Consider the following 19,174-nt stretch of genomic DNA (forward strand, 5'->3'; position numbering starts at 1 on the left):
ATCATCCCACTTCTGACACCATGTCATGAATTCACTGATTCATGGAAGTTGACTCAAAACACTTTATTGTTGGAATTACTAACAGAACAGTCACAGAAACAATATCACCTTTGTGACGACACCGAACAGTCTCACATGTTCATTTTCCTCATGCACAGCGGCTACAAGCCATAACGCTAATCAGCAGCGCCCCCTAATGGAGCGTAGTATTTAACATTTTAGGTCACCTCACACTTATTAAAGGAGTAATCAGTAACCAGATTACTTTTTCAAAGTAACTGTGGCAACTCTGCATCTGTCCATCATTGATCTGTGAGGCTGTAGTCTATCTTCCATTACCGTTTCAGTGCAGACAGCATGATTGTGTATTCAGTTGTTTGTTACAGCAGTAAGGACTTTAATGAGGATGATCAGGCATGACCTTTGTGTCTGAGGCACAGTTATTTCACATTAATAACCTCAGATCACACTCCAGGACTGACCCCTCAATCCCTATTCCCCACGTTAGTCCACTAACACTGTTCACTTTGAGTGAAGGAAACGAGAGAGCAAATTCAGACAGCCGTTGAGTGAATGAATGAGTGAATGAGTGAATGAATGAATGAATAAATGAATGAGTGAATGAATGAATGAGTAAATGAATGAGTGAATGAATGAATGAGTGTATGAATGAGTGAATGAGTGAATGAATGAATGAATAAATGAATGAGTGTATGAATGAGTGTATGAATGAGTGTATGAATGAGTGAATGAATGCGTGAATGAATGAGTGTATGAATGAGTGTATGAAGGAGTGTATGAATAAGTGTATGAATGAGTGAATGAATGAGTGAATGAAGGAGTGTATGAATGAGTGTATGAATGAGTGTATGAATGAGTGAGTGCATGAATGAGTGTATGAATGAGTGTGAATGAGTGTATGAATGAGTGAGTGCATGAATGAGTGTATGAATGAGTGTGAATGAGTGTATGAATGAGTGAGTGCATGAATGAGTGTATGAAGGAGTGTATGAATAAGTGTATGAATGAGTGTATGAATGAGTGAGTGTATGAATAAGTGTATGAATGAGTGTATGAATGAGTGAATGAAGGAGTGTATGAATGAGTGAGTGCATGAATGAGTGTGTGAATGAGTGTGAATGAGTGTATGAATGAGTGAGTGCATGAATGAGTGTATGAAGGAGTGTATGAATAAGTGTATGAATGAGTGTATGAATGAGTGAGTGTATGAATAAGTGTATGAATGAGTGAATGAATGAGTGAATGAATGAGTGTATGAATGAGTGTATGAATGAGTGAGTGCATGAATGAGTGTATGAATGAGTGTGAATGAGTGTATGAATGAGTGAATGAAGGAGTGTATGAATGAGTGTGAATGAGTGTATGAATAAGTGAGTGCATGAATGAGTGTATGAAGGAGTGTATGAATAAGTGTATGAATGAGTGTATGAATGAGTGAGTGTATGAATAAGTGTATGAATGAGTGAATGAATGAGTGAATGAAGGAGTGTATGAATGAGTGTATGAATGAGTGTATGAATGAGTGAGTGCATGAATGAGTGTATGAAGGAGTGTATGAATAAGTGTATGAATGAGTGTATGAATGAGTGTGAATGAGTGTATGAATGAGTGAGTGCATGAAGGAGTGTATGAAGGAGTGTATGAATAAGTGTATGAATGAGTGTATGAATGAGTGAGTGTATGAATAAGTGTATGAATGAGTGAATGAATGAGTGAATGAAGGAGTGTATGAATGAGTGTATGAATGAGTGTATGAATGAGTGAGTGCATGAATGAGTGTGAATGAGTGAATGAATGAGTGAATGAAGGAGTGTATGAATGAGTGTGAATGAGTGTATGAATGAGTGAGTGCATGAATGAGTGTATGAATGAGTGAATGAATGAGTGAATGAATGAGTGAATGAATTCCGTAAAATTACTGGATAATGTACTGGCTGAAAATTACCAGTTCATTTTCTGTTTTTATTTTTTAAAACGGAAAATGTACGAACAAAAAATAATTATTTTAATTGGGTTGAGAACTCTTTATAATGTAATAAATTACATTGTATGCAGTTCTCAACCCAATTAAAACTATTAATTCATCAAGTCAAATTTTCCTCCCCATCTAAACAGACAAGTGATAAAAATGCATACATTTCCAGGGCACACATAATCTTTTACATTAACACTTCGATTCCCTTATAACCCTCGGTTTAGAGCTGATGATGTAGCGATAATGGCTCATTATGTACTAAAAATACTCGTTCTGAAAAGCATAATTACAGCTTTCTCTGAATAAATATTCATTAGAGGTGTTCGGGGGGTTGAAGCATTATTTAGCTGGAGCTCTGGCTCGGCTTCCAAACGAGAGAGAAGAGATTCGACTTTAATTAGCGGCCAGAGCCCAAATATAACTGGACATTTCCTCAGGACGTATTTGGAGAACTCGGCCTCAAACACCAGACAGGGGCTTGCCTGCTAATGCTAGTGCCAGCATTCACAATTAAATGACTTCGATTTTTCCACATTAACGTATTTAACATTCTTTATGATAATTAGCAGTGGGCCAGCGAAGCTTATGAGCCGAACAAAAAGCCCGTCTGTAATATCAGGACATCAGTGCTCGATCTACAGCAGCTCTCTGCTCTCGGTGAACACGAATAAATACATCATCACAATAAAGTCACGCACGGAAAGGCCTCAGCTGTGATTACTGCGAAGAGGACAGACGTGACAGGTTTGTTTTGTCCTCCATCTTTGTAATGTCTGGTTATTTTTCTGCATTCCGTTTTATTCCTCCTTTAGAAACTTAAATGTCACCATATTTAATGGGAGGACACACACACACACACACACACACACACACACACGTTTGTTTTTGTGAAATGTGGGGACATTCCATTGGCGTAATGGTTTTTATACTGTACAAACTGTATTTTCTATCCCCTTACACTGCCCCTAAACCTACCCATCACACACACACACACACACACACACACACACACACACACACACACACACACACACACACACACACACACACACACTGCCCCTAAACCTACCCATCACACACACACACACACACACACACACAGGTCCTAAACCTACCCATCACAGGAAACATTCTGCATTTTTACTTTCTCATAAAAACTCCTCCTGTGTGATTTATAAGCCTTTTGTAAAGTGGGGCCATGGGTAATGTCCTCATATTTCACCCTCTCCTGTAATACCTGTGTCATACCCATGGCATTATACACATTTGGGTCCTCATATGTCACAAAAACAAGCCCCCCCCCCCACACACACACACACACACACACTTGAAGAATTCTTATTTGTGAAGCTGAACAAGGGGATCGTTCCCTCACACCAGAAACACAACGTCGGCGCAGCTGACGGCTCCCGTAACCCAAACCAAACTTGTGTGTGTGTGTGTGTGTGTGTGTGCGCGCCTGCTCATCCGGGATAAGTGCCCATATAAGGAATTCCACCCTTTATGACATCATACAGGGCCATACTCAAAGGGAACTCTTGAAGGAGTGTGTTTGGCACAGAAAAACTCCGTCATACTTCCAACTCGTTTTTTAAATGTGGTTTAGCATGAGAATCAACTCTAACTCCTAAAGACAGAGACAGCCGCCCGCGGCTAAAAATAACCATTGTTCTGAAATGTTTAACTTCTAAACCACTAATCCAATCTACAGTCAAATGCACCGTGAAGATAATCTCAGCGGTTCAGAAGTGGCACGTTTCTTGCGATTGATCCTCCAGAGGCGCCGTAGTCGGTGTGTGTCATGAATATCTGCAGCGTTGATTCGTTAAGGAATCGTGGGTGACAAACGCGTTTACGTTCAGTTTCTCTTCACGGTTTGAATGTGACCGGCATAAACACACACTGATGTTATTGGTGTGTGGAGATCCTCTTTGCCAACATTTAAACCTCCAGATCTCTGAACATCAGTCTTCAGTGTCCTGTAGCCTGAGGAACACACACACACACACACACACACAGAGCAGAGCTGGCAGAAGATTATTAATCCCCCAGATGAATGTCAGGGGAAGAGATGTAATGAGCAGTCATGTGTGTATTCTCATTGGTGTGCGCAGCTTTATAATATGATGAACATGTTTATGTCACTTTTTATTTGCTGTGTTTGTTTCGTATTGTAGATGCATCTGGGTCAGGATAGTGATTTTCAGGAGTTTAACTTCAAATCATTTAAATAAATTCATTGCTTTGAGTTAATTAGTTTAATATATTGTTACATTTGTGTGTGTGTGTGTGTGTGTGTGTGTGTGTGTGTGTGTGTGTGTGTGTGTGTGTGTGTGTGTGTGTGTGTGTGTGTGTGTGTGTGTGTGTGTGTGTGTGTGTGTGTGTGTGTCTGTGTGTGTGTGTGTGTGGCTTCTTGACCCTGAGGGGGTCAGTACTATGTTTCTGAGAGACCATATTTAATCGTAATGCCCTCTCATTGCTCTCGCTCTCTCTGTGTCCCTTCAGCACCTTAAAGGGTTAGTTCAGCCTGTAGTGTAAATAGTGTGATTAATTCCTCCTGTGGTTGGCCAGCCGTCAGACCTCCGCTCATCTTCACACACAGATGAAGATATTAGTGTTGAAATCCGATGGCTCAGAAAGGCAAATTCTCAGAAAGAAATTTCAGAACAAAGCTTCGAACCGTTATGAGTCAGTGAATCGATTCATGATTCGGATTTCAACACTAATATCTTCATCTGTGTGTGAAGATGAGCGGAGGTCTGACGGCTGGCCAACCACAGGAGGAATTAATCACACAATTTACACTACAGGCTGAACTAACGCTTTATGAACAAATGCACCCAGTATCTCCTCACTGTGTCAGATTTAGCGCGATTACATTAGAGATAATCCGACAGAGATATAGTGAGACGCCTCAGCTGGCTCATCTAATGCACCTCCATTTAGATCTCACTGCACAATCATATGATCACACTCACCATCAAACCTTAGTGCCTGTGTGATTTAGCAGTGAACAGGAGTGTGTGTTACCGCAGAGCTCAGCTGTGGTCTGTTGAATCAGTGGTTATCGTCTCTTGTATATTATGGGGAGTATAATGATGGGATGTTCCGGTGAGGTATGATACTGTGCCACTGCGGCCTTTAGTTTGGGATCATAACTCTGAGGGGGTGCTAATGAAATTAGACATCCGTGCAATAACCTGAGCCGACATTACACACCACATACAGTTAGATTAGTTACACAGACAGCTCAGCTCATAAAAGGCATGTTTCCATTTGAATAATTTAGCCTGACTGTATTTTCCAATCCTTACTGGATAAAGATTATTATATAGATTGCACTGACAGATTTCTAGCCTATGAAACAGAGTTGAATAACTAGGAAATACCTTCACTATATTGACAAAAGTGTTGTGCCGCCTGCCTCTACACACACCTGATCTTCCCATTGTTAATCCGTGGGGTTTAATCTGGAGTCGGCCCACCCTCTCTAACAGCTCCAGCTCTTCTGGGAAGGCTTTCCTCAAGGTTTAGGAGTGTGTTTATGGGGATTTTTGCCCATTCTTCTAGAAGCTCATTTGTGAGGTCAGGCACTGATGTTGGACGAGAAGGCCTGGCTCTCAGTCTCCGCTCTAATTCATCCCAAAGCTGTTCTATCGGGTTGAGCTCAGGACTCTGTGCAGGCCAGTCCAGTTCCTCCACACCAAACTCCTCATCCATGTCTTTATGGAGCGACGCTTTGTGCACTGGAGCGCAGTCATGCTGGGACAGGAAGGGGGCCGTCCACAAACTGATCCCACAAAGATGGGAGCATGAAAGTGTCCAAAATATCTTGGTGACGCATTAAGAGTTCCTTTCACTGGAACTAAGGGGCCAAGCCCCTGAAAAACAACCCCACCCCATACCCCCCCCCCACCAAACTTTACACTTGGCACAATGCAGTCAGGCAAGTCCCGTTCTCCTGGCGACGCCAAACCCAGACTCGTCCATGGGATTGTCAGACTGAAGCGTGATTGGTCGCTCAGAGAACACGTCTCACTGCTCTAGAGTCCAGTGGCGGCTGCTTTACTCCACTGCATCCCACGCTCTGCATTGCTCTTGGTGATGTAAGGCTTGGATAAGCTGCTCGGCCATGGTGAACCATTCCATGAAGCTCTCTCCGCTGTTCTTGAGCTCATCTGAAGGCCACAGAAGTCTGGAGGTCTGGAGCTGTTGACTCTGCAGAAAGTTGGAGACTTCTGCGCACTGTGACCCTCAGCATGCGCTGACCCCGCTCTGGGATTTTTCGTGGCTGAGTTGCTGTTGTTCCCAATGGCTTCCACTTTGTTATAATCCCAATATATAGCGGCCCAATACTTCTGGCAATATAGTGTGCATACATTCCCATGAATTCATAAGACTGTGAATTTTATAAACCTTTTTAAATGAGCTTGTTTTGTTACTGCATTTGATTGTATTTTGCAATTCTGTGATTTAAACTTTTTTTGTGTCACTGTATTGTAGAATATAATGTGTCAATGTAAAAGATGTAAAAGCATTATACTATCTGGGAGAAATTTAATTTAAAGCAAATAAGGCCTAGTCAAGGTACACTAATGGTCATAATGCAGTGCTCCTTTTCATTTACAGGACCCAAATGGACAGTCTGCAATGGATCCACAGTAATATTCAGATGTCAAACTATATATTACAGTGTAATGTGTATTTGGCTAAATGTCTTGCAGACGTACCTTCTGGGGGTGGCGTTGAGGGATGTCGTAGTTGTTATTTTGTGGTTATCTTGTGTAGTCCAGCATATAAATGCAGAACAATGTTAACCTTTTCACGAAGCAGATGGAAATATCTCCATAGTGGGGATGTTGTTGCTGGAAGGAGTTGTCATGGAAACAGCGTTGGATAGGATCACAGCAGTATTTAGCATGATGATAGCGCTTCAGTAATATCTGTTTAGAGGTTACATACGAGAGCGTCTCATTAGATATCTAGAATGGGCTGACGTTACTGTGGTTTGTACCAGTAGAAACAAGAGCCTGGTTTTGAATTGTTCTGAAATAATAAGATTGTAGTGGCTTTTGCGTAGATGTAGACGTACAGCTGGTTGCCACTTTAATGCTAACATTCATCTTCAGTGCTCTGAGTGTATCAGATTTGTTTCTAGTTTAAATCTGTGTCTATGTCTGCATTGTAGGCTGTTGTTGAAAGCCTGGTCAGGAATGGTTTAATATCTGGAATAATCAACACCACGAGGAGATGAAGTGATGGTGAAATGAGTTTATTGGATAATCTGAGGGTGTGTTCACACTTGTCATGTTCGGTTGGATTAAAACGAACCCTGGTGCGATTGCTCGGTTAGTGCGGTTCATTTGAACATATGTGAACGCTGCCATCCGGACCCTGGAGCGCACCAAACAAGCTAAAAGACGAGTCTCGGTCCGCTTCCAGACGAACTCTGGTGCGGTTCGACTGATATATGAACACAACACGGACCAAAGACATGCGAACCAAAAACAGGACGTGATATCACAAGATGCGACGCATAGTCAGCTGACGACACGGAAAGATCGGTGTATCCAAAATGAGTAACGTTAACGTTAGAGGACAAACGTGGAGCAACGAGGAAGAGCCTCATCAGTATTTGGTCCGACAAGCATGTTACGAAAATGCTAGAAGAAACACACATACAGCAGACCTGGTTCTTCTCATCAGAGGACCTGTTGGCCATCAGTCGGTACAGACGACAGAACGGCCGTCTCTTTTCTGCACAACGGAGGAAATCCTGGAGCGGCTTTGAACATTTTATGAGCTCTTCATGATTTCTCAGCGGGTAAAAATAATGCCATATGTACTGCCGTTTAATCAGCACACAGCGTTGTTCCGAATGTTCGGTAAGCAGCTCCTACGTCATATAAGCCGACCAATCAGGTTGTGAGCGTCTCCCTGAGCCTTTGGTTCGGTAACTTTAGGTTCGCCGTTATAAATGCCAGTGTGAACGCCTAGCGGACCAGGACTATAGGTTTAGTCTTTTGGTCCAGATCAAACTAACCGAACTAACCGAACTACAAGTGTGAACGCAGCATTAGTTACCTCTGTACACCCCACACATCACAAAACAAAGACATTAAGAGAACATAATAACAAATAGTAAAAAATATAAAGAAAAAAGGAGGGATGGATTGGGGATTGGGTTCCAGTAACCATCAATTCGATATGAACATATAACCCATGTTTACAGATGATTTAACACAGAAATAGCAGTTGGTATGAATGAGTTCCTAAACCTCCCTGTTCTCCTCCAGTTTCTCTATATCTACAGGAGAATAACAAACTCTTTGTGTAATGGATGTGATGGACACTTAACTATCGAATAGGCTTTTTTAACAACACGCTCTTTAGCCCCGATTATTGCCTCGGGTCATTTTGACCCTGAATTTTTTTTTTTTAAATTGAGAGTTCATTTGAGTGGTCCAAGACTGTAGGACTTTTGTCGCACTTCAATAACGAATGCTCAATTTATTTGACTGGATTCGAGGAGCTTCGTGTTGAGCTGCTTTAGTACACGCAGAAAAAACTGAAAATGCTAAAACTACCAAAAAAGGCCTTTATAATGTCTGTCTGTGCCTCTGAATGCATTCTGAAGAGAAGCTGACTTTAGGACCCAGTGGAACAGCTCGTCCGCTCCATATAGGGCTGTAAGGCCATCACGAGCCATGAAATATCATCTTATATTATTATTTTTCCACAAGAGGTCGGAAGAGACAGCCAATGTGATAGACTTGGTTAACCCAGCCTGATCTCCGGCGATTTGATTTCGCCCGGCAACTCTGTTACACTGCTTCTGTTACACTTTTGCGGGAACCAATCACAGACTGGCTTTTCCACCTGGTGCAGTATTGGCGGGTTTAACATGATGACGGATAGAGAAGGATGAATATATGCCCGTTAGTCACGCCTCTTGTGGTCTGATTGGCTGAAGGACCGTCCAATTGCGTGCAGTTATTTGAACTATGCCCGTTGATCACTCCTCTTGTGCAGTAGAAAACAAATCTTAGAAGATTGAGCTTGGTCTGGTGATTGTCTGAGCTGAATTAACAGGGTTATGCATGAAATTGTGTTATTTTGAATTGAAGTTGAAAGAATGTGAAGAATTTGCTTAAATGACTTTATTACCTATTTATTGATAAAATCTAGTATTTAAAGATTAATAAAAAAATGCATTAAAAATATTAAATATTACATATATGTTTTAAAAATGTCTTGAAGCAATGTGTGTTGGACTCCAGTCCCATTGGGAGCAGTGCCGTCTTAATCAGATTACTCAGAAACCAAACCTAACACTACTCTCTAAAACATTCTGGGTAAAAAACAACCCAATGTTGGGTCAAATATGGACTAACCCAGCAATTGGGTTGTTTTAATCCTGCGGTTGGGTTAAATATTTGCTAAAGACAACCCAATTGCTGGGTTAGTCCATATTTGACCCAACATTGGGTTGTTTTTTACCCCAAATTTTTTAGAGTGTAGTTTTTCAAAAGTATGTGAAGTTTGCAGCGCCATTTATTACAGAAAACTTGCACAGCCTTCTCAAATGAATAAATGAATATATGCATGCTGGTCTGTTATCATAGGCACAACGACTTTACACACTGATTAACATGACGCAGAACAAAACAGCCTGTGATTGGCTGCTGGACATGTCAGTCAGAAGGCCTCTGGGCAGTCCTCGGCCACTGAAGTCAAATTTGAACACTGGCTTTTTTTATGCTCTCATTCATTTTTAACCCAAAAATGTATAGTAGTGCAGCTTTAGGACATCTCTGGGAGACGTCTGATGGATTAATTAGCATTTCTTTTCTTTAGTGCATTTGGATGTGTTCATTGCAGACAGTGTTGCATTCGTACCTTCAGAAAGAAATCTTCTCATGTAAATCATGTTTGTATTGTGTGAGAAACATGTTAGTTTAATTGTGTGGGTGAAGTTAGCCTGTGGCTTTCATTGGTCATTACTGGAGAAAAAGTGCAGCTGTGCTCAGCTTGGCATTTAAAGTGGCCTTCAGGAAACCACAGGCTATGAGGAGAGGCTCAGGAAACGAGCCTTACAGCACATACTGTCAAAGAGACGCTCACCAGCTTTAAAGGGTTAGTTCAGTCTGTAGTGTAAATTGTGTGATTAATTCCTCCTATGGTTGGCCAGCCGTCAGACCTCCGCTCATCTTCACACACAGATGAAGATATTAGTGTTGAAATCCGATGGCTCAGAAAGGCCTTCATTGACACCAATGTCATTTCCTCTCTCAAGACCCATAAAGGCACTAAAGACGTCGTTACAAAGCCCATCTCACTACAGCGGCTCTACAATCATTGATGAAGAGGCCAGAATAGAAAAAACTAAATAACGACTTATATAGTGATGGCCGATTTCAGAACAAAGCTTCGAACCGTTATGAGTCAGTGAATCGATTCATGATTCGGATCGCCAGAGTCTCGTGATTTCAGCAGTTTGACTCGCGATCCGAATCATGAATCGATTCACTGATCTAGGTTCAAAATGTTGGTGTCATTTTACAGGAAACCCTTTAAAGTTACATTAAACACTGCTAAAAGTCATAAACGTAAGTATATGTTGTCTAAGCTGTAATAACCCCCCAAAAAAGTAGGCGCTTTTTGATTTCTTTCCCCATAAATTAATTTTTGAAAGTGTGTAACTCAGACCCTGTGTGCTCTAGGACCCTGCAGACACTTTGGGCGGCTTCCAGCATGTATAATTAATTTAATGACACTGGAATATTGCATTTATATCACTGTATATGTGTGTGTGTGTGTGTGTGGGGGGGGGGGGGGGTCATTCCTTCAGACCCATTTGAACAAATCTTGCACATCAGGACACAGACAAACTTCTTTTTCCACTATTTTCTGTAGTTTAGTGGAAGCAGCCCAAAGTGTCTGCAGGGTCCTAGAGCACACAGGGCCTGAGTTACACACTTTCACAAATCAAAAACCGCCTAATTTTTGGGGGGTTATTACAGCTAAGACAACATATACTTACATGTGTATAACTTTTAGCAGTGTTTTATGTAACTTTAAAGGGTTTCCTGTAAAATGACACCAACATGTTGAACCTAGACCACTGTATGTGTGTGTGGGAGGCTTTTCAATTTGGGTCGGCCAAATCCAGGCGGAAATCCCCAAAAATGGCCCTGAGTGTAAGAGGTTAAGATTGGAGAAATATCACTGACTGGTACAAGTTTACACACACCTTGCAGAAATAAAAGGAATTGGGACAAATGGATTATTATACTGAATGATGATCCAATCCAGCCAAACCCCGAGCCGCTCGAGTCTCTGCCAGCTTCTGTCCCGTCTGATGCCTTTCATTCGCATTAAAGTATTATCCCTTCCCGCCGGTGGATAAATATTTGAAGAACTGTCTTCCTAATGGCCCGTCAGATACATTCATGAAGACCGGCTGGGCCTCACAACGCGGGGTTAAACTACAAATCTGACAAATTCACTGAATATTCATGAAACTGCAACTGTAAGTTGGAAAAGAAAAGAAAAGTGAACGCTAACTAAACTCTAAACATATACAGAGACACGTTAGATATGTGCGATACTTTTAGCCAGTAGTGGAATTAAAGCTAATATAAAGAAAAATAATGTGAACGTGCTACAATTATCTGTTTATTAGTGAATTATATTGTCTACTAGATTTAGTAGTTGTTATATAATATTATTCTGATTATATTATGTTACATTAAATTATAAATGTAATTGTATTGTAATCAAATGAAGTGTGAATTAATGCATGCATAATTTTATATTTTTATATATAAGGTTATCACTTTAGTATGGGGAACACATATTCTCTATTAACTCTGACGTTTGCCTCAATAATCTCCTAATTTACTGCTTATTAATAGTTAGTAAGGTAGTTTTTGTAGCGTTTAAGTTTAGGTATTGGGTCGGATTAAGGGATGTAGAATAAGCTCATGCAGAATAAGGCATTAATATGAGCTTTAGAAGTGCTCATAAACAGACAATATCATAGGAATATGCAGGATCATAAGACACTAGTTGATAGTTAATAACTGAACCCTAAAGTAAAGTGTTACCATGTATAAACAATGCAATACATGTACTTTTAGAATAAATGACTATTATTTTGTTTTGTAAAATTATGAATCATCTTATTATTTGGGAGGAGTTATGGGGGATTCTCTGGGCAAACTATCAACTGGTAGGATTTTATTTTTTAAATGAAAAGGAGAAGTCCCGCACACTATCAATTCGCAATTAAAAAGATTTATTGTTTCATTGCAACGTTTCGATCTTTCGATCTTCATCAGGCATCTGGATTTTATTTTTTTAAGTTTCTTCTTCTGTGTATAATCCGTTACGTGCAGTCACTCGTCTCTGAATAACGGATCGGATTGCTTTCCTCACTGAGTTTCTTGTCAGTTGTCATGGCAGCTGTGTGTGTGTGTGTGTGTGTGTGTGTGTGTGTGTGTGTGTGTGTGTGTGTGTGTGTGTGTGTGTGTGTGTGTGTGTGTGTGTGAGCCTCAGAGGTCCAGCTGACGGATCAGATCGACTCTTATTAAATAAGACAAAAGATAGTTTCACATTCCAGAATCCTGTCAGACATTACTGCTCGTGTGTCTTTATCACAGATGAGGGTTTAATGTTCGACCTAAGGCACTAGTAAACTGAATATACTAGAAATAAATATGAAAGTGAGTTGGTTTTCTAATTTAATCACATTTGTACTAAACAGTCAGAGTACTTTTTCAGTTTACCTTTGTTCTTATCTTTGGTTATTGTTATTTTATCTATATATCATCATTTTATTCTTTTTTATTCCATCTGCCAATGGGGTGAGAAAAATAATCTTAATTCAAACAGAAAACAAGATTATTTTTCTCACCCCGTTGGCAGATTATTTATCTTATTTTAAGCAAAAACTCTCTTCATTTTGAGTTATTTTTCCCAAAACAAGACAATTACTTTTGCTTGTCTAGTGAATACTTCTTGTTTTAAGAATTTGTAGATATTTTGACTAGAAACAAGACAAAAATACTGAGTAAGAAGAGCATTTTTTTGCAGTGTGATGAGTTAAAATGGGTTTAACAAGCGGGTTCTTGAGGATAAATCGGGGATTAGTGATTAAAATGGCTGTTATGAACGTGTTCAGGAGAGGTGTTCTGACTAAGATGGGAGAAGTATCTAGACTGTAAACTGAAGACGTATTTGACCAGTTTAATTTTATTTTTACTTTCTAATTCTCTTTACAATATCCTTGCTTTTAATGTTAATTCTTACACATGATATTCTTATTTCTCATGCATATGTTATCACTATTATTACACGGCTCTGTGAAATACTTGATTCTGATTGGTCAATCGCTCATCCCAGCGGTATGTTATTCCCAGATAACTTACACCGCTCATCCGGGTACTGCGAGTTATCTTGACCGGTTCTACTTCTGTGCTTAACGCTGGCGCCATCTTGTGTCTTAAACAGCCGTGGGTTACAATGGAAGACTTCAAGGCGGGTTTCCTTTATAACGTTTTAAATATGGATATTTTTCTCACACAAACGCATCGATTGGCATCAGAAGGCTCTATTAACCCATCGGAGTCGTGTGGAGCACGTTATTTGACGGACAGCTGCATTTAATGGACTTCAGAAACAGCTCCAACTACTGCTGGGATTAACGTTAGCCTGGACTTTTTAAATATAACTCTGATTGTATTTGTCTGACAGAAGAATGTCATAAACACCTATAATGACCTGAGGGTGAGTAAATCAGAGGCTTGGTTTCATTTTTGGCTGAACTAACCCTTTCAGCATTCATTCTCAACATTTAGCAGCGATAGATAAAGGCTTAAAGCAGTACGGAACTGTTTTTCTTCGCGGCAGCTTTGCGTAAGAGCTAATAAAATATTTAATCTCAAGACAATATTTTGTGTGTAATAATTATTTATTTGAGACTAGTAGCCGTGTAATAAGCGGGATAATGTCCACCCAGCCGGTTGTTATCTCAGAATAAACCCCTTCAGAGTGACGCTCCGCTTCGCCTCGGGGTCCTGATCACTCTGGAGGGGTTTATTCTGAGATAACAACCGGCTGGGCGGACATTATCCCTTACTTAAATTCATTTCAATGTAATGTACTTTGAATTTTCATTGGGTATGAAATGTGCTCTACAAATAAACTTGCCTTGCCTTTTGTAACTGCGGCTGTAGCTCACTTAAACTAGAGTTAAACAGTTCTTCTACTAATGTGGAGGAATGTGTGTGTGAATGTGTGTGATGTTTGCAGGCGAGTGAGATTATTTGGCCTATCCTGATATACACCATATCATAAACTGACCCCAAGCGCCACAGGTTCGCTCACTCTCGTCCTTTCCCTCTCCTCTTCCTGATCTTCCCGTTCTGCTGACCTCTCACGACAGCTTTGGTTTGGATGATCTGCGTCCGAGTCCAGTCTTCAGCTCTCATTAATTCTGTTTTGGTCCTCGATGACGCTCAGAGATTTCCAGCAGAGCTGATGGAGAGATCAGCGCTGAGGATCTGGCTCTTCTGCTTTCAGTCCTGTTTAATCGACCGCACTGAGATCTGGCAGTAAATCTGGGCTTGTTCTTCTGGAACGACTGCATTTGTTCCCTTCGCCCTGTAAGGGGTCGTATAACATGCGTCATCGCCATAAAAAGTCATGAAAGGGAAATTACGCATAATTATTTCATGCAGTTGGGGATGAAAAAACCTGGTGGGTAATTGGCAATTAATCCAGTGTTCATCACCCCGAGCTAAAGGTGGGGGTGGAGGCAGAAGATGGAGGCTGGCCCGGTCTCCATGGAAACCACGGATGCGGACGGAGCGATTCTAGGAGCATTATATACCATAATCATATCCAACAAGAAGAGTCTGTAGACATCTCGCTGGACTACTTCGGCAATATTACAGCAGAGTGCGATTTTGCACATTTTGGAAATGTTTTCTGCTGCAATCGTTTCTTGTTCTTTATCAGATGAAGCGAGGTCAGTATAATAGTGATTGGGGAATTCAATAGCACTCAAAAACAGTGTTATATAGTACTAAAAGTGGTTCTTTGGCTTGTAATCATAGGGGAACCACTTTAAGTGCTGTATAGCACCGTACCTTGGTCATTGAGTTGTTCTTCAGCGGCAATGGTTCTTCAATGGTTCTTTAGCGATTCTTCAGCAGCAGTGGTTCTTCAGTGGTTCTTCAGTGGTTCTTCAGCGTTTCATCAGCGGTTCATCAGCGGTTCATCAGCAGTTCTTCAGCGGTTCATCAGCAGTTCTTCAGCGGTTCTTCAGCAGTCCGTCAGCGATTCGTCAGTGGTTCTTCAGCGGTTCTTCAGTGGTTCTTCCGCAGTTCTTCAGCGGTTCTTCAGCAGTTCTTCAGCGGTTCGTCAGCAGTTCTTCAGCGGTTCTTCAGCGGTTCTTCAGCGGTTCTTCAGCGGTCCGTCAGCGGTTCTTCAGCAGTTCTTCAGCAGTCCGTCAGCGGTTCTTCAGTGGTTCTTCAGCGGTTCTTCAGCGGTTCTTCAGCGGTTCTTCAGCGGTTCGTCAGCGGTTCTTCAGCTGTTCTTCCGCGGTTCTTCAGCAGTTCGTCAGCAGTTCTTCGGCAGTTCTTCGGCAGTTCTTCGGCAGTTCTTCGGCAGTTCTTCAGCAGTTCTTCAGCGGTTCTTCCGCGGTTCTTCCGCGGTTCGTCAGCAGTTCTTCAGTGGTTCTTCAGCAGTTCTTCAGCGGTTCTTCAGCGGTCCGTCAGCAGTTCTTCGGCAGTTCTTCAGCAGTTCTTCGGCAGTTCTTCAGTGGTTCTTCCGCAGTTCTTCTGCGGTTCTTCAGCGGTTCTTCAGCGGTTCATCAGCGGTTCTTATGTTGTTCTTCAAAGGTTCTTCCGCAGTTCTTCCACAGTTCTTCAGTGGTTCTTCAGCGGTTCTTCAGCGGTTCTTCAGCGGTTCTTACGTTGTTCTTCAGCGGTTCTTCCGCAGTGCTTCCACAGTTCTTCAGCGGTTCTTCAGTGGTTCTTCAGCGGTTCTTCAGTGGTTCTTCAGCAGTTCGTCAGCGGTTCGTCAGTGGTTCTTCAGTGGTTCTTCAGCGGTTCTTCAGCAGTTCGTCAGCGGTTCGTCAGTGGTTCTTCAGTGGTTCTTCAGTGGTTCTTCAGCAGTTCGTCAGCGGTTCGTCAGTGGTTCTTCAGCGGTTCTTCAGCAGTTCTTCAGCGGTTCTTACGTTGTTCTTCAGCAGTTCTTCAGCGGTTCTTCAGCGGTTCTTCAGCGGTTCTTCAGCGGTTCTTCCGCGGTTCTTCAGCGGTTCTTCAGCGGTTCTTCAGCAGTTCTTCAGCAGTTCTTTAGCGGTTCTACAGTGGTTCATCAGCAGTTCTTCAGAAGTTCTTCAGCGGTTCGTCAGTGGTTCTTCAGTGGTTCTTCAGCGGTTCTTCCGCAGTTCTTCAGCGGTTCTTAAGTTGTTCTTCAGCAGTTCTTCAGCGGTTCGTCAGTGGTTCTTCAGCGGTTCTTCAGCAGTTCTTCGGGATGCCTTTGGTGCTATATAGCACCGTTAGCATATCCAGAAACTGTTCTGGATACAGTGCAATTTTGTATGGTATGGTAACCATTACCCCTGTATGGTTCTTCAGCGGTTCTTCAGTGGTTCTTCAGCGGTTCATCGGGATGGCTTTTGGTGCTATATAGCACCGTTACCATATCCAGAACATGCTAAGCCCCTGTATGGTTCTTCAGTGGTTCTTCAGTGGTTCTTCAGCAGTTCTTTGGGATGACTGAGGTGCTATATGGCACCGTTACCATATCCAGAACCTGTTAAGCCCTTGTATGGTTCTTCAGCGGTTCTTTCGGGGGATAAAGGTGCTATATAGCAGCATAGGCGCCGATTTATGTTTTCCTCTGTGGGTGCTCATGGGCACACGTGCCCTTTAAAAAAAGACGTAAAAAAAGTAGTCAAACACTTTTTACATTTCAGAACTTTAGAAAATGGACAGCGGCCGGCAAGAACACACACACCTATTTAATTGATAATAAAGCTGTAAAGAAGCATATCTTTCAAATCAGGACAGCGCCCCTTCTCACAAATACAGACATGTTTGCAGATGAAAAGTTTAACTGAGACGTAACCACAATCAGCTTCGTGGGAAATTAAGAATCAATGTCAATCAAGTCCACACAGTAAAATTAGTGAATAGGATATTGGAACAGGCGTCTGACAGCGACACATAGAACCAACTTCAATGTTTAATATATTTATATATACTTATTTTCCCCGCCGATGGTCATATGAGAGGGAAGCAGCAGAAACAGATGAGTGTGTAGCTCAGCGCTCAGATGTTATTTGTTCTCCCCCTCCTCCTCCTCCTCCTCCTCCTCCTCCTTCTGTGTGCTGAGGATCGTTTACGGCTAGAGAAGGTCAGTCTGTCGCGCTGACACAGATGATGCATTTAGGGACACTAAAATTATGATTAAAGTTATTCAACTAATTATACAAATAAAATGTATGAATTAGGTTTTATTTAATTCTATAAACTATAATGCTGATCTGCCAACATTGTCTCTCTATGATAAATGAAATGAGCTGATAACATCACTGTTTACTCCAGAACGACTGTACAGCCAAATCTAATTCTGCTGCAGTATTGTCCTGTTTAACACTGAAGCTGCTCTGACACAATCGGCATTATAAAAGTGCTGTATAAATAAAGTTGATTGATTGATTGATTGATTGATTGATTGATTGATTGATTGATGCTAGACTCAGCACACTAGTCACTCTCCTCCAAATATAACTAAAACATATTTTAAGTGCATTGACACACTTTAACAGAAAAAATACTCTATCTCGACTCCCAAATAACCAATCCAATGCGTTTACTCAAAAGTACACAAGGAAACATAAGCAGTGTGTTAGAGGCACAATCAGCCTGTGTGTCATTTTTAATTGCACTATTAAAGGCAGTATTTTAACATTGTAAAGCAGGAGTGCCGGGGTTCTGAACATCAGATGATAACCCATACGTTCAGTTTTTACTGATCTGAGCTCATGGTCTAAATCCACTTTTGGGCGTAACGTGCAATAAACCAATCAGAGCCTCATCTCCCTTTCCCTTTAAAAGCCAGCTGTGCTCGAGCAGTGGATTCACCATTGACATGAGGAGAGACTGAACGCTTCTCAACATCCCTGTGAGTAATAATCTGTGTGTGTGTGTGTGTGTGTGTGTGTGTGTGTGTGTGTGTGTGTGTGTGTGTGTGTGTGTGTGTTGTGCTCCGCTTATAGGCTCATATTTAGGTTTGGGTATCGTTTTTGTCTTTTTTACGAATCCGGTGCCAAACCGGCACTTTTTAAAAACAGATCCAGAAAACGACGATAAGTGACATTAAAGAATGGTTTTTTGTTAATTTAGTTTTATTCTTTAAATTGAACAATTTATATACTTAAGTATAACACACACACATACTTAAGTATATAAATAGATACAAAACACAATTTACTTAAATTCACAGTAAAAGCTAAGCCGCCTAACCCGACTACAACAGGCCTAGTTTAACACTTAATAACAGCACTAATACTGAATCGGCTGAGTGAATGATTCAGTGACTCATAAAGAGTCGCCACCTACTGGTGCAATGATGAATAAAGGGTCACCTGTAAATATCCCCATCACTAAAATATGCTGGATTACAGTCCTAAACCATACCCGGAGAAACCCAAAATAGTGAAACCGGTGAACACTTTCTTCTATCTAGCGCTGCTGTAACCCATACACTGCTCGTAGAATTGGTCTTATTTTTAGAAATGTTAATTTTTGGTGTGCTTGGACTCGTGGCATTGTTTGTGGTGTAATAGCGGAGCGGCTGAGATTACAGTGGCGGTTCTGTCCTCCGGCTCGGATTGACTTTGCTTTCAGACAGCACATAATAACAGCGTTGGGTTGCCACGGGTTACAGCCTCCGGTTTTCTGCGAGGGCAATTATTATATTCTGGAATAAAGTGCTTCTCCTTCTCTCAGTTTTTCTCATTCTTAAACAATCTGAGACAAACATGATCAAGCTGTCAGAGGGACTCGCAAAACAAATGAAACCCAATTTTAAATCCTGTTCTGAATTGATTGCTCATCTGTTGTTTCAAGCTGCGGCTCTCCTATTATGGTATAGATGCAG

The sequence above is a fragment of the Pseudorasbora parva genome, chromosome 15 (assembly GCF_024679245.1).
Source record: "Pseudorasbora parva isolate DD20220531a chromosome 15, ASM2467924v1, whole genome shotgun sequence".
Classification (NCBI taxonomy): Eukaryota; Metazoa; Chordata; class Actinopteri; order Cypriniformes; family Gobionidae; genus Pseudorasbora; species Pseudorasbora parva.